The 17685-nt window shown below is 39.3% G+C and overlaps 1 long non-coding RNA gene across 1 annotated transcript; it reads right to left on the minus strand.

Annotated features, from left to right (window-relative positions):
- Positions 1-1564: 1564 nt before the first annotated feature.
- On the minus strand, positions 1565-6306 carry LOC121403019. Its single transcript, XR_005966954.1, has 3 exons — positions 5145-6306; positions 2841-2911; positions 1565-2726 (listed from the first exon to the last, which is right to left on the minus strand). It is a non-coding gene; the product is annotated as an uncharacterized LOC121403019 (long non-coding RNA).
- Between the last annotated feature and the right edge of the window lie 11379 nt (positions 6307-17685).

Raw genomic sequence — 17685 nt, forward strand, 5'->3', positions numbered from 1 at the left:
TCATTACTACTGTTTTCACTCCATGGTTCAGCAGTTTTCTTAGTATTGGTAACCCTAAGGCTGAGGGTTTATGCAGTGAGACCACATACTATTAGGTCTTTTTGCATTGAAAGTGATTTATGGAGCAGACTTTTATACACACCATTGATACAGGCCTTTGCTGATAAGTTTCTCTAGTCCTCCATTGTGATTCTATCATTGGCCTAGGAGACAAACAATTGGATCATCTTGATTTGCCTAGTACAGTGGGGGCCATATGGCAAAGCTAGCAATACAGAATTCCATACACACAAAGGCAGGTGAAGCGGGGAGACATAATAAAGGTGCAGGGGTTCTCCCCGCTTCACCTGCCTTTGTGTGCATGGTATTCCATATTGATATGGGAGAGGTGTCTATCTCTCTAACCAAGCACAAGGCAAGTCTTTATTTGAGAGGTTGGCGGAAGAGTAATTTTGTTCCTTCATGCATATGGCAAAGATCATTTTGTGTCTTGAAATCCTATGCCTGGCTTGTGTGAGCTGTATGTGTTCTAATGGCACACCTGCATGGCCGTCACCTGTGAAAATGTTGGTGGATGCCTATCCATTCATTAATCATCCAGATGGGTCACACTTGAGACACTTCTCTTTGTCACAAAGTGGAAGTAATTCATATCAACTGTCGAACTACCAGATAACAAAGCTGTCCCCCATTGTTCCTTAAGTAACACATACAGTAAACCAAAATCTTGAAGGAAAGCAGGGACCAATCACTGCACTGCACCATCTCACATACCAGAATAAGATTGAATCTTATGTTGAAACTTCTGCAGCTCAATATTATCAGTTTTCCCAAACACTGGAGTGGCTCAAGAACAGAAAACTCATGTCCAGCAATGAGATGCCCAAAAAACTGACATGCACAAGCAACGTCCCACTAACGTGAACAACATGGAGAAAATTTAACTGGAAGAATGGGACAAAAAAAATCTTTCCTGCATCATGTGGAAAGCTGGGATGTATTTACCTAAGTTTTACCTTGCAACTTATGCTACCAACAAATGCGTTCTTTGATGCATTTTTTTTTTAAATGACGGTGATTAAGGAGATTTTACCATATTTCCTTCAGCTGTATGATGCCATGGAAGAGCCATATTGCAAAAATTGTAGATGAGGGAGGAGAAGCCAAAATGGGACTTGAGCCTTGTGCAGAGATGAAATCAGGGGCATCTTTCTTTTGAGGAGGACGTTATGCCTATTCTTTATTTCTATTGATTATTTTGGATTTGCTTTGGAAGAACTAGAAGGAAAAATAAAACCTGCCATGCGAAGTCTGCCTAAACATAGGTGGAGAAACAGACAATCGGCTTTTCCTGTATGTATGTTAACTTCGAAAATATGCATTTTTACTCCAAAATTCACACTGAAATGGAGAAATTAGTCAGTTGACTTATACCATCATACACTGAAAGGAATAATAAAACCAAAAAATGAAAGTCTTTTAAAGTAATGAAAATATAATGTATTGCCCTGCTGCAGTGGTAAAACTGGTGTGTTTGCTTCAGAAAGACTACTGTAGTTTTTTTTTTGACTTTTAAATTTAAGTTTTTATTAGAAATTTTCAGTGGTACAGAAAAAGCGAAGTATTCACATTCAGAAAGGGTAACAAAAATTAAACAAAAAATCTGGATATAAAGGATACTAACCGTACATGAGTAACATATCCGTGCGTGGTGATCTTGTCCACCTCTGAATGTGTGAAAACACGAAAACCGAAAGAGGATAGAAAGAAGAAAAGCAGGTGGGATATGGAAGGAAGGTGGGTCCAGGGAGAAAACCTCCAGCTGCATTAGGTAATTGTAGATCAAAGCGTAATGTGGGTGATCTAATAGAACATTTAAATTAATAGCAACGAGACCGTCCCTAGGTCCCTTTAAATATACTAATCTAGACAATACCGTTGTAATGCCTACCCAAGGCAATCAATGATCATATCCAGATGGAGGACCAGCTCCCAACAACCATCTCATTATGTGTGGCAAAGTGAAAAAGTCCAGAAGTCGTTAATCTAAGCAAGGGCTGAACACCACTTGTTGAATTATGACCATGCATGAACAGTTTTTGAATGATCTGTTTAATCTTAAATAAACTTATTTAAAGCTATATCACAGTTTTGTATTTATCTGACTCCTTAAATTGATGCCAATAGAACCATTTTTGAGTGTGTTTCTGTGTTTCCTGTGTTGATATTGTCTTATATCTCTCAAATCTTTCAATTTCCTCCATCCTATGCAACCATTCTCTGATTGTGAGTGGTTCTTGCTGTTTCCAATATAGAGGTATTAGCAACTTAGCTGTGTCCAGCATGATAGGTGTAAGAGTTTTGCGATATGCCCTTATTGGTGTAGTAATAAGAAGACTACTATAGTTGATATAAACAACCTGCATGTGTAGCCATGGGCCAGCCATTCAAAGCTGATAAAGGAGAAAAGGCACAGGATGCACAGCATAAACTCTAGTATACAGTGTTATTCTTCAATTCTACTGTTCCTTTAACATTTGTTGTGTTCCTCCCTCTTGTAATCCTAGGTCATTGGCAGCCATAGCTCTCATTCTGTCAAGTCTGATGCATTCCTGGCACTCCTATGGGGTCACAAAGTGGAAGGAGAGACTATGTTTAGATACAAAGGCAATGCAAGACCTCCATTATGGATTCCATTTTGATTTGAGGATTGGAGTGCTTGGAATCTGAAAAAGAGAAATGAAAGCAAATCCGAGACCAATGCAGCCAAGTCATTGTTATTGCAATAAAATAAATGCTCCAGCAATAATAAGGAAGGCTATTGCCTATGCTTGCCTCACCTTGTGGTAATGACACAGCTATTAGACGCCATTTTGTATCTTTATCACAGCTCAGGACATGTACATCTCTTCTATGCAGGACAAAACAAAAACACAAACATGCTGCATTATTTATTACATCCGCCTTTTCAGTGAAGAGAGGCAAGGAACATTTTATCATTATGCACTATAGCCAGAGAGTCGAATCCAGCTCCAAATTGCATTGTAACATGTTTAATGCTTTTTAAGAGAATGTATCTAATTGCATCCTGTCAATGAGAAAGTGCATTTGCAAAGGAAATTCCAAACAGAAGAGGCTTTGGCGAAAACCTTGTTATTGTAGAAAGGATATTAGAAATGCACATATATATATATATATATATAGTAGATAATGTACCCACTACTGTAATTTATAAAGATATTATAAGAACTTATGTGACCATATAATAAATACAGGTGACCGTATATTATAAACAGGTCATGTAACTCTCAGGTGACTTTTTTAATATCTTTATAAAATTTAGCAGGGGGTTCATTATTCATTATACTCTACAGTTAAGGGTCTGGCCACATGAGCAGATTCGGGGAGATTAGTTGCCCCAGCGACAAATCTCCTCTTCTTCGTGGCGACGATCTCCCCGAACTGCCTTCCCCCTGCCCTCTGCCGGCTAGAATGAAAATCCCTCGCGAAAGATTCAGCTGAATCCGAATCCTAATTTGCATGTGCAAATTAGGGGTGGGAAGGGGAAAACATTTTTACTTTGTTTTGTGACAAAAAGTCATGTGATTTCCCTCCCCGCAAATTAGGATTTGGTTCGGCCGGGCAGAAGAATTCGACCGAATCCTGCTGAAAAAGGCCGAATTCTGGTTGTATCCCAGAACGAATTCTTGATTTGTTGCATCCCTAGTTGATATAGTGAATAAGGTTCCTCCTCTTGTGAAATATAAGGATATTATAAGTTACCGAGGAGTTCTGAGGCCGAAGTCCAAGTGTTTTTATACAGGTCATGGAACTCCGAGGTGACTTCTAATATCCTCATATTTTGAAACAGGGGGTACTTTATTATATTAAACAAGTTTGTGAGTCATATGACAGAAATGAGATCACTAAGCTACGATTTGAACCGATGACATCACTAAGCACCTTTTATAAAGATATCATTTATAGAATATTCATAGCTGTTGTGTAGTATAAGGATATAATTTGCAGTTTGGTCCCATGGAGAAATGGCAAAACTGTAGATTGTATCTAGTATAACCACTGCATAATAAAATATTCCAGAAATGTTAATTTTTATTATGTTATTTATATAGGATCAACACATTTTTATACAGCGATTGTCAGTCAGTCCCTGGCCCAGAGGAACTTAGTCTAAGGTCCCTATCACATATACACTATGGCCAATTTAATCAGGAACCAATTAATCTGCCTGTATCTTTTTTTGGAGTATAGAAGAAAACCTCGTAGACAAAATCCAAACATTGCAGTTCGTGCCAAGGCTGGAGCTGAACATGGACTGCCATTGCAAACATGGGTGCAGAATACATGGAAACAGATGAACATTATTGCAGAAGCACAAGAGGGAGTAACCACACCACTTGAATGAACGGCTTTTAGTATTTCCTCAATTACATTCCTTCTTTGTAAATAATAACATTTATTTGTAAATTAAAACATTGGCTAGTCTCTTGGGAAAAACGTGGGAAGGAAGGAAGATAAAGGAGAAGATTAAATAATTGTTACCTATTTATGAGATCTGCATTAGAATATAATGATATACAGGGTTCACCCCCATCCACTCATAAGTTTTACTGTGTACTTAATACCTCCTAAATACCTTTCATGGATAAAATACTTGTTATTAATAGGCCGAGTGATTTTAGCTGGAGAATAAAACCTTATCTTTGATATACAGTATCTAGTAGAGTTAACTCCGAAAAGTCCCCTTGCTTTGGATTTAATTCGACTACATACTGTATATCATGACCTGGATGAATGAAATTCTTCATCTTTGATGGAAACTTGATAGTTCTGCTCACCAGCTGTGACTTTGACTTGCATTTGACTTATGAAAGGAATTGATCAGTGTGGCGTCAGCATCAGAGTAAAAGCAGCAATTTTAAAGATTAGTGAATTAGAATCCAGACTGATTGATTTAGCCAGCCTTGACAAAACAAAGCCCACCCCTGATATCTGTGTTCTCCCTGTGCAGTTTGATCTCTGTTTATCCCAGAAATTCTAGCCAGGAAAATCATAAAACACATTAGAAAATAATATAATAGTAAATAGTATAAAAAACGTGATATAAAAAATAATCAAATTACTTTATCTTTTATTTCCTCGTGTCTCTTCTCTAGCAGTTTTCATCTTATTCTCTTGTCTCATTCTTCCTCTCTCCTTTGCCAAAATTCTTCTCTTTCTTAACCATCTTTGTCCTAGTTTTCCTGTTTTTTTTTGGATTTCTTTACTCGCTTTATATCTTCTACTACAGTTATATGGCCTGTTATCCAGATTGCTTGTGACCTGGAATTTTCCAAATAGATCTTTCTATAATTTGGATCAACAAAATATCACTTACATATTCAATAACCCTAATAGTTTTGTTTTGCAGCTTATCGAGTAAAAGGCACCGTTTTATTTTTACAGAGAAAAAGGAAATCATTTTTAAAAATGTGAATTATTTGATTAAAATGGAGTCTATGAGAGATGGCCTTCCTGTAATATGGAGCAGATAATGAAATGATAAAGGCTAAAAAAATATAAAATACTTTGTTATAAGTGGCATTACTAAATGGTACCAGCTCCCACCCCCCAAAAAATCTTTCGGAGGGGCCTTGCACATACAGCAACCATTGGCCCACCCACCTGCTACTCACATCCTCTGCTCACCACCAGCTCTCAGGTAGGAGAACGGCTGGAGAGGGGGGAAGTAATAAAAGAAATAGACCCCAGGGAATGGGTTTCAATCTGCTTCCTCTATATTTATGCCACTAACCAATATCTACTGCTTGCTAAAAGTTCATTTTAATAAATACAATTCAGTGTTCAGCAACTCCTGACGAGCAGAATGGCTCATGTGCACCAATTAATGCGTCTGTTTTTTTTAACTACACAATGTCAAGAAGTCAATGAAACTTCAAGAACTGAAAAACATTTGTTCCATTCTTGCAATGAGATGCCAAAACCCTAAACTTAGTATGCAGGGCTGCTAACCAAACTGCCAGAGCCGGAACAAGATGAAAAGGGAAGACTTCATATAAAATGTTAGTTTTAATAACAATACATCCTGCTTCTGATCTGGCTGAAAGGTTGTGTGGTAACAGGAGGAACCATTTAATCAATCTAATTAAGAATACACATTGAATAAAGTACAAATATGCATCTAAATCCCAGTCTCCCTAGCAAAGGCTGTCTTGGTTGTTATAATTAGAAATGTTCATTTATTCCTTCCTTTTTAAGAAATGATCTAAAGAGGAAAGATTTACAATAAACATTTATTTGTCTACAAGTTGTAGATAAATAAATGTTTATTGTAAATCTTTCCTCTTTAGACAAGGCATTTTTTCCCACTAATGACAGATATGGCAGATCCTCTGCCAGATGAGAAACAATTGATACTTGCCCAGGCCTGGACTGGACTCTGGCAAATGCCAGAGGGGCTGCTGTAAGATGCCATAGCCAGTCAATATTTAGTGGGCTGGTGGGAGGCTCTTTGGGCCTCCGTGAGGGCTGTTTGGGCCTCTGTGTCCTAAAATTCTTAGTCCTGACCTGATTCTGCCCCTGCCTCTTGTTATTCATTTCAATTGTATCCACCTGTCACTGTGCACTTGGGGTGGCTTTTGACCCCTGATGTGGCAACCTTGGTGAGCCCAGACCCTCCCCAGTTGGACACTTTTGGCGAGCTATGTTTTCTGTTTTGTTTACTCCTTTTCTTTTACCACTGATATATTTGTTGACCCTGTGAATAATCTGCAGTGGTCTAAAAATAGAGAGGGCAGAACCCATAGCTCCAAGGGGACCTGGGGAACAGGTGACCTGGATATATGAGAAATTTTGTGTCACTCAATATTTAATGAGGGATGTGGGGCCTGGAAAAAACATTTTCAGGAGTGAGGCCCAACCCTCCAAAATTACACCACTAATTAATTGTGTAGGGTTGTCATAAAATGCTGAAAGCATGATATGGACACCAAGAACTATCATGAATTCAGTCCTCATTCCTTATTTAAAAGGGTCCACTAGTTAAAGGAGAATGAAAGATAGAATGAATGAAGGTGCCAAGGCACGTCCTAGTAATTCTAATTACTAACATCCTACCCTGGGTATCAGTGGTATACCAAGCTGGCACCAGGCCCCCCTGTGAAAAGAACTTCAGAGGGACCTGGTGCGTGCAACCACTTACCTAGCCCCATGCGCAGAGACATAAGTGTGCTGGATCGGACGTGTTGACACAAGATCACTGATTGTGGGTGTACATCTACTTTCTGCAGAGGCAGGTAAGTTTCCAGACAAGAGAGCTGCTATAGAGGAAGCAGACCTTGTGATCCAGGCCCCCTGCAACCGTGGGGTCTGTTTACTCTGTAGTTTAGCTACTGCTGGGTATCCCATGGATCCCCAGGGTTAGACCATTCTCATAGTACAGAACATCTCTTAAGATTTCTATGCTGCATATGCACCCAGCTTCAATCAGTGCAGTGGTTACCTGGTAATCATCGTGGGTGTGATTCTACATTTCATTTCACTTTCCTAAAATTCCCTTCAATATTTTATAAAAATGGTAAGCACAATGGAGATGAGGTGGTATGTGTTTGCTTTGATGCAAAAGGCACAGCTTAAGTCTTACCACACTCACATACAGTGCCAGGCCCAGCATAAGAGTCACCAAACGCAAGGGGGACACCACAAAGAGTGTGGTCACAAAGGGATGGCCATTGCACATTCATTGTGCATCTCTGGTAGCATATGTTTAGCTAAACTAGAGGTAGGCAGAAGATAAATGAACCTTATGCTCACCCTGTGCTGAACCGTAGCTACATGCCTCTTCTGCCTACCCCTAGTTCTGGCCTTTCTCAGACACAAAAGTAAGGGCTCCCTTTACAATCTTAGAGTGTTCCTCTACACCTGTGATCCCCAACCAGTAGCTTGCGAGCAATATGTTGCTCACCAACCCCTTGGATGTTGCTTTGGTTTCATGAAAAACAGGTGTACTGCCAAACAGAGCCTAATGCAGGCTGCCAGTCCACATAGGGGCTACCAAATAGCCAATCACAGCCCTTATTTGTCATCTACAGGAACTTTTTCATGCTTGTTTTGCTTCCCAACTCTTTTTGCATTTGAATGTGGCTTACAGGTAAAAAAGGTGGAGACTCTGTTGCTCCCAAACTCTTTTTGCATTTGAATGTGGCTCATGGGTAAAAAAGGTTGGTGACCCCTGCTCTACACACTCTTTCAATTTATATAAATTACTTTTTGTTTTTGAGTTTTTATATTAGGAGTTTTTGCGTTGTGTGAAACAGTGCCACCTGCTGTGTATAGCAGCTGAGTCACTTTAGTCAGCTGAAAATCAAGTTTGTTAGAATAAAATGTCTTGTGATGTTGCTCTACTTAGGAAATGAAGTAAGTGAGCAAATGAGAGTCAGCTGACATTTTCCTGTTTAGTTCTATGCATTCTAAACTGATGAAAGATAGGTGGCACTGTTGTTTTAAAGTCATTATATTAGCAGTGTAAAAACGGAAAATATCTTGAAAACTAGAAAAAAAAATTCTAAAAGTGCTTAGAATAGTGCTCTGAGAAATTTTCCATAAACTGAGGGTTTACATTTCCTTTAATTAGGTATATAAAGACGATTAATGTTGCCACCATTTTTCAGTATACTTACTTCCTTGCTAAAAGGAGGAAGATTATTATTTTGCAAGTTTCCAGTATTTCAAGTATGAATAATCTGTTTTGTAATCCAAGCAGTGATGTGATATCTGTCAAGATCCTGTTTTCTGTGCTGATCGTGTGCTGTTATTGGAAAGAACTTGGACCTGTAAATGTTGCAAATGATTAATTTAGAGAGACAGGTTAAAACCAGTACTTTTCATTATTTCCACTTTTGTATTTGTCAAATATTTAAAGGAAAAGGATAGGCAGTTTTTACTGAAGCTGAGTCGCAGAGATCTCAATAAGTCACTGCACTGCTCAAATTAGTGCACCTTGTCAGAACCCGTTGCCTTCCCAATATGTATCTTTAGGGCAGAGATACATGGTCAGAAGTCACCCGAAGTGGAGTGGTTCGAGGAGATTTGTCGCCGGGTGACTCAACTCCCCCCCCCCCCGAATCTAACGGTGTGTCTCTGCCCTTGGAGCTGGGTGGATGTCAGCCTACTTCTGGTTTTGTGTTTCCATCCCTGGCCCTGTGCATCTACATGAGTCTGCGCATGCTCCGTCTTAAGAGAACACAATGCAGACTAAAGGAAGTGATGACAGGCAGGCAAGATGGCCGATAGAAAGTCGAATATTTCTATACTTTGGTACATGATTGTATTGAAGTTTTACTGGAAATTAATATATCATTTTAGTATATCTTAAGCAGGACAATCATTTGGTATTAATTCCCAATTGGTCTTCGTTTTAATATAATCTCTAAAATACTGCATGCAAGACATGTAATTCAGTTTGATTGACAAAATACCTTTGAAAGCTGCAAGTGCCTTGATAGTGATTATAAATCCTTGTCAGTGTCCAGGAAATGTGAAAGTGAAAATTTGCAGTATTTTCAATGAAAATGACAACACAACATTGCAAGTTACTAAAAGGAGACATGTTTTGGGTGAATTAACGTTGCACTGATGGAAATTCTCATTGCAAGTCCATAAAATCACATATTTTCATCAAGTGAGTTTTTGGTAATTTATTAAGAGCACAAGAATGAATTTTCGCTAAGGGAAATTTCTCCAGGTTCAGGCTGGCAACTAGCGTTCTAGATTTAGAGCAGACACGTGTTTATATCATTATCTACATTGCCTCCTCTCTTTGTAATTTATTTGTGGTGTAAATTTTTCCACTGAATAAAGACTGAACACAGAGTGAATGTCATGCAGTTAATAAATATACTAATGGGTTGCTGTTTTTTAATGACATTTGTTGAAATGGATATCATGCTTGTGTAAGGATTCTATGGAGGATGTCTTTCAGGTGTGGACTGATTGTGCTCACAGGAGATGGTGAAGGAACAAGATTAAGAACAGAGTGACGTGGGTGACAAATCAATGTCAGGCAGAATATGGATGCATCGGGTGAAGACAATTGGATCTGGAACAGAGCAGATGGAGAATAGGTGATTGGACAGAGTAGAGCAGGACAGAGAGGACGAATAATCCAAAATAGTGTGTCCTGCCGGCCCAGTCCCCCTAACTACCTGTGACTTAATATAAGGTACAATTCGATGGCATTGTACTTGCCAATATGTATTTTTACATCTGACTGGTTAATGATATTAATCCAGGGCTGTATTTCTATTCAGTAATTGTGCTCTCAGCTGGAAGGAGAGTGGTACTTTTCCATTCCAGCTCCACTCCCTTGATCCTAATGCAACATTGATTCCAACACAGTCAAGGATCCTAACAAACAACCTCCCTGTTCCCTGCCTATGAAGAACTAGCCCCTTTAAATTCACTTCCAAAAATAAAAAAAAATCGAATTTTTTTTCAAACCGTTCACTCCATCCATAAGACATAGATTGCTCTGCTTTTATGACTACAGACTGAAAAGGCAGATAGTCATGTAGACAACTCACTGAATGAGATTAACAGCAGTGTAACCTTTAAGTAGTTTTGGATATTCTGGGTGGTTTTCTTGGTACAACCACTTGCTGCACAACCTTTGATAATAGTACATTCAGCTAGAGTCCTGCACGGGTCCACTCGTATAGACCTGTGCCCAACCCAGACCTGCTAGCCAACTGCACCCACCACCCACTATGCTTTGCCACCCAGACCCACTATTCGACCCAGCTGGCAAACAGCTTGCTTACCCCCCAACCCGGCACCCACGAAAACTGGAAGAGATGTCACTTTCAACTGGGACCCTATTCCACTAGGTAAGGAAATAAATCTTACCACAAACTCAGGAGAGGGTAGGAGGGACCAGTCCTGTAACATAACCGGGTACCCAGGTGGGTTACCCGCGGACTACCTGCACAATCAGGCACTAAGAAATTTCTGCCCAAAACCAGACCACCTTGCGGGTATTCTGCGGGTACCTGACCTGATGCATGACTCTACATTCAGCTTCCAAAATCTTAAATTCTATTTTAGTTTGGGAAATAGAGTAGCTGGGCTCATCATTGATAGCAAAACTGATGGTCTTCTCTCTGTTGTTGCCTTCATAAAATGGGAGACTCCAGAGGCCATTTCCCTGATGATCATTCCAAGTACCCCTAGTCCAGGCATGTCCAAAGTGCGGCCCAGGGGCCAATTGCGGCCCTCTTTCAAATTTACACCGGCCCTCAGCCTCCATCATGAAATGAATAATAATGAGGCCCCCCAGCACAGTGCGATCAGGAATCCCATAGCAGTAATATTAAGGCACATTAATGAAATGATCTGCCACTTGGTCTATACTGCTGCCTGTGTGCTGAAGGTGTTAGCAATAGACACGTACTGGCACGTAGTGACGCGCTGCTCTCACATACTTCTTTAGGGCTGAAGGTGTCAATAGACGTACTGACGTTCCAGTACAGTAAACTAAAGAAGTATGGCATCACTACGTTCCAGTACGTGTCTATTGCTAACACCTTCAGCACACAGGCAGCAGTATAGACCAAGTGGCAGATCATTTCACTAATGTGCCCAAATATTACTGCTACGATTAATTACTCTATTCCTGTAATTTAATGTTAATGGTTCAAAGAATGTCGGGCTGAATGGTCGGCCCCCACACATTTTCACCTCACCAAATCTGGCCCTCGTTGCAAAAAGTTTGGGCACCCCTGCCCTAGTCCATTGCAGTGTTAGTTCTCTTCCTTTGCAAAACCTAAAAACAAACACAATACCAAGATTCAGAATGCTCCAAATAAGCTTTTCCTGTGACATTCTGACCTTCCTACAATTAAATTGTAGAGTCTCTAGCCAATGTACACAGAAGAGAAAATAATTTTCTATATCAATGAAATATGTACTAACTAGGGTACTTCAATGTCTCTGAATGATGCAACACCATCTGAAAAGCTGCACAAACAGCAAATAATATAATTTATACAGAGACTACTCTGATGGTGTAAGGCTACGGTAAAATGGAACTACCCAGGGCTCTCAAAATCTATAGCTTATTAAATATGGCCCTGGAATATCTCTGTTCCCAGACTTGAGCCTTCGCAAGTAGTGGGGACCAGGTCTGTGATGTACTGCAATTATCGGGTAGTATACATAAATGGGCGCCAGTGGTTCTTGTAACTTAACCAGAACTCATTTATTGAGAACAATCCACAAGGAGATCACTAAGATAGCATAGGTTGCAAATATTGGACAGTCTGTATATACTCCTGAACAGCACTGTGAGCAGATCATTCATCTGTATAACTTGGAGAGGAACAAGTCAAAGTACTTAGAGTTCTCTCTTCTTCTCCTGGAACTCCTCTTGGAGTGGAACCCAGGTTAAACTATAGCCCCTAAGGCCTATATGCTTGTTCCCTCTCTGGGAAACAATGCCACTAGGAACACTCCTTGGTGGAGCCCAAAACTGCTCAGCTAAATAGCCCTGAGCTAACTGTTTCTCATAGAGAGAGAGACCTATAACAGGAGGTAGGTCACTACTCACTAGATCCTGCGCGTATCTGGTGTTCCACTCTTCCCAATTGTCAGGATCTGGAAAAAAGCCCCTTGACCACATGGCTTAAAAATACATATATCATTTTAACATACTGCCACCTTGTGGCTAAACTATGGAAATTGAACACGCATAGGCTGACACGCTGTTGACTCAGTATTACTGATGCACCGAATCCAGGATTCGGTTCGGGATTCTGCTTTTTTCAACAGAATTCAGATTTGGCCGAATCCTTCTGCCAGTCCGAACCGAATCGGAATCCTAATTTGCATATGTAAATTGGGGGCAGGGAGGGAAATTGCGTGAATGTTTGTCACAAAACAAGGAAGTAAAGAATGTTTTCCACTTCCCATCCCTAATTTGAATATGCAAATTAGGATTCAGTTCGGTATTCAGCCGAATCTTTCGTAAAGGATTCAGGTGTTCGGCTGAATCCAAAATAGTGGATTCGGTGCATCCCTACTCAGTATGGAGTGTCCAGTAGGCAGACATTGTATCTCATGTGTGGGATATGAAGGCCCCAGGTAGTACAGGAAAAATGGGACTTCAGTCTATGGGGCAAATATTTTTAAAACTTGAGGATACCCAACTATAGACTGTTGGATGATTGCTGGGAGTATTTGGTGTAACAACGGCAGGGGTGAGGATATTTCCAACATTGCTAAGGCACAAGGACAAACTGTCTCTGACTTAAAACTTGGTTTACAATTTCTGGTGTAAAGTCAAAAAGGCATTCACCAAGGGGAAATGCACAGCATTTAAGCTATTTTTTGTGATACTGACATGCAGTGAGACTGTTATCTGTTGTTCAATCACAAAATGTGGCTAGACTTTGAAGAAATACAGGTTTTGAGCTCTTCCACTAGCTAACCAATATGCAGAACACATATGTCCAACACAAGACCTATTTCTTGGAACTTCTCAAATACAGATTTATAAATCCCCTTAAATGACAAACCTTCTCCCAGCCTTGGCTTACTCAATAGAATTTAGGATTTTCAAGCTCAAATAAATGCAGTTTTGCTTAGATTACTATTTTAAGCAATACACTTGCAAACGTTTAACTTTCTGTGCTCAGCTAAAATCTAAAGTCTTGTGCAATGACTGCATGATGTAAAGTATTGCAATAATTTCCTATGCTTTTTAGCAGTTTCTTAGAGTTTTGTAAAATGGAACTATGAGAGAGTGTGCTGCGATGTTCCATAGTAGCTTCAGTGTGTTAAAACCATGGGAATACTTGCTGTTAGGTAGGGGAATCAATTTGGTAGCAATTTTAGTACTAATTACATGCGTAAAACACTCTACATCAAATGTAAATTATTGTACAGTAATAGCTATGAAATAGTCCAGGTTAAGTTCGAAGTGTATGTGAATTGTATTACTTGATGGCTCAAATGTTTGCTATACCTAAAACTGAAATCCAGACGGTAAGGAGTAAATTTCCCTAAAGATCATAGATACAGCAAGATATAAAATATTATGGCACTTTTATTACATATAACACAATCTGAGGTTACTCTGTGCCGACTTTATAATATGGTACAATTATTTAACGTGAAATAGCCTTTTGTTGTCTGTTGCAGAATGCCAATTATTTGCATGATGTATGTGTTATACTTTGGGTAATTTTAAAGTACACAGCCTACACATCCTTTACCTGTTGGATAGAAAGTGGCCAAGATACAGGCATGCTAACTGTGTCTACTGTTTCTACTATGAAATGTTCATTTAGGAGGCTTTTTTTCCATGAAAAATCTGAGTTTTCAAAGTTATTTTTTTTGGCAGGGGTCCCTTCAACCATTTAAATATGTTTATAGCCTTCATGATGTTTGAGTTTTTTTCTTTGGGGTTTGCTCGAAAACTTGATCAATTGGAGCAATTCGAGTTTTTTCTAGGGAAAACTCGAGTTTTCGGGTTTCTCTCAAATTCACTGATTTGATTTTTTTATTATTTGGATTTTTCTTAAATTAGAAATCATTCAAGTTGTGAGTTAATTCGAGGTTTAAAAAAGCTCACATACTGTAGCTCTAAAACTCAACCCTTGATAAATAACCCCCTTAATGTTAGGAATTATTATGATTGGATAATGTACAGTATGAATAGGAACTAATGTAAAAATAATGTATCCACTTTTTTTTACATTTTTGTCTGTTTATAGATGCAGTTGTTTTCTTCATTTGTGACATCTCAGTCCATGGAGTATTTTAACACATGCTGCCATCAGTAGTTGATTTGTGTTAAAGATTGTATTTTGTCCTTGTGCCTCACAGTTTTACACATATAAATGAAGAAAATGCACCACTAAAAGCAGTACAGTTGCACAAAGATAATAATCATCAGATGAATGCACTTGCCTACACACATACTGGGGCTGAAAAAACACAGTGCTCTTCTTTATATAGGACAATGTAAGAGTAAAATCAATATATCGGAATAACTGCCAACTTGCACCATAGCTAAACAAGACAGGTAGTTGTCTACAGGATTTCTGCATTCCAGATGCACTGGGGTAGGGGAAATATATAGACACAACACAAAGCTTCAACTGACACTTTGAATATTTTTGTATTGAAGCAATAACATTTATGACAGTACTGACCTTAGTGTTTTTGGATAAGAATTAAGTGGGGTTAGGGGAGTCTGTATCACCCCCACATTCCATAATTATGTTTCATATTCATCTCTCCCTTTGACTTCTTCTCTTTTGCCCTTCATCAAAATAAAAGTTGTATTGACAGTTGTAAAAAAAAGTTGTATTTTTCACTTAAACCCATGTATAGCTACATCCTTGAAAAGTCCACAAGTAATGTATTTACTTTAATACAAAATAAACACCAATTTATTAATATCAGTATAATACCTGTATTCAAATATCTTCACGTTTGAATTTTCTAAATACAAGTATAACAATAGAGATTCCAAAGGAAATGAGCATTTTGCTTCTAATTGCCCAAAGAATTTTCATTGTTATTATTATTGGCTCAACAAATAAAGTGCTTGAAGAACAGGCTGTACATGGCCCAATTTTATGGCCCAACCCTGCTTAGTAAATGCATAGACATGTTTGTATGTATCATAATGTCTAAGTTTTGTGTATAGTTTAGTTGCCTAGTCAGACATCAGTGCCCTTTATGCATTTATGTGATTGGTTTGTCACAGAATTATGTTTTTTAGCATGTGCCTTTCTCAAGGATAGTCATATTCACTGAGTGGTTTCAGTACTATACAGGAAAATTATGTTGCTCGGCCTGCAGTAAAAATAACTGACCCATAGTTATGGTAAGCCCTGGAGTATATACCCCGGGCTGCTGCCAAAGTCAAGTCAGCAGTAAATTACTCAATAGTGAGCCATATGGCAAAGGTCACTCACCGAATCTTGTTGGTGGCCCAGGTGCCTTGCCCTGGACCCATAGCTTGGAGGTGAGATAAAATCTCAAAAGGAACACATTGAGGCAATCACTACAAGGGAACCCCTCAGCTGAAGATAAAATGGAGCTTTATTGCACATAATTAAAACCAGTCTAGCCTGCCGTGTTTCGTATCTTGTGATACTTTTAAATATACATTTACTTGTTGTGTTGTGCACTTGAATTTGGAACTTTGTGATATAATGTGGTGTAATGTATCAATGTTATTTAATTATGTAGGAAAGTGTTATTTGCCCTTTCCCTAACTGCATAACCCTGTGACTTTAAAGGAGAAGGAAACTCAGTCGGCGCAAAAAAGGTCCAGTCTACGGAGTTCACCGATGCCATCTTCTTCCAAGCGATTTTCTTCCTGCTTTGACCGGTGCATGCGCAGTAGGAGCATTTCGCCGGTACGTATCTACTGCGCATGCGCCAAAAGTCACGGAAAACTTTGTGACTTTTGGCGCATGCGCAGTAAATCCGTACCGGCTAAATGCTCCTATTGCGCATGTGCCAAAATGCCGGTCAAAGCAGGAAGAAGATCACTTGGAAGAAGATGGCGTCGGTGAACTCCGTAGACTGGACCTGCGCAGAAGGGTAACAAGTTAGGGGCATTTGTCCAGCGAGACAGGTAGGCCAGGGGGGAGGAGGGAGGGGAAGCAACACAGGGGAGGGGGGGAGGGTTTTTGCGCCGACTGGGTTTCCTTCTCCTTTAAATCTGGAGCCACCAAAAACATGGCTGCTGCTTGCACTGCAGTGAGACAGTTACCATACTGGTATATATATTTAAGTAAATCTTGCCCTTTTACATCTCTTGCCTTGAACCCCCATTTAATGATGGTCTCTGTGCTGCCTCAGAGATCACCTGACCAGAAATACTGCTGCGCTAACTGTAACAGGAAGAAGTGCGGAAGCAAAAGACAGAACTCTGTCTGTTTAGTGGCTCGTGCGACCTAACATGTATGGTTTGTTTGTGTGCACTGTGAATTGTAGGATCCCAGGGGGTTTTCCCAATGGCACATACTACTAAAAAAGTATATTATTATGAAAATGGTTTATTTAAATGAAGCAGGGTTTTACATATCATTGGTTTTATGTAATATACAGTATTTTTATAGCGACCTACATTGTTCGGGGGTATAGCTTTCCTTTAAGGGTATTTTGTGCATAAAGCTACTAAAAATGCCCTTCATTTTTAACAAAATGGTTATTGTTTGTCCATATATTGCAATATATTAAAGCTGGTCAGCTACGTCAAAGTCATACCTGGTGTGGCCAGCCTTAGACTCTCATCTGATTCATGTTAGCTCCCATCATTCACAACTACAGTCAGGTGGCCCCATTGGTGACACATAAAAAGTACAACCATCTGGGAGTATTGCAAGTTGCTGGTAAACTTAAGTTCCTGTGAAAAATGTGTATTGAAATAATAGAATTCTTAATGAATCAGATGCAAGTTGAGAGTAGGACTGGCCATACCAGGGATGACTTTGATTGTAGTTGGTCAGCTTGAATATATTGCAATATATGGACAAACAAACCCTGTTTTGTCATGTGTTTCCACAACTCAAAATGACAACATATAGGTTTTTCTTGTTTTTGATCACAGAGAACAGAAGTCCTTCATTTATGTCACTTACTTACAGT

The sequence above is a fragment of the Xenopus laevis genome, chromosome 1L, assembly GCF_017654675.1.
Source record: "Xenopus laevis strain J_2021 chromosome 1L, Xenopus_laevis_v10.1, whole genome shotgun sequence".
Taxonomy (NCBI): domain Eukaryota; kingdom Metazoa; phylum Chordata; class Amphibia; order Anura; family Pipidae; genus Xenopus; species Xenopus laevis.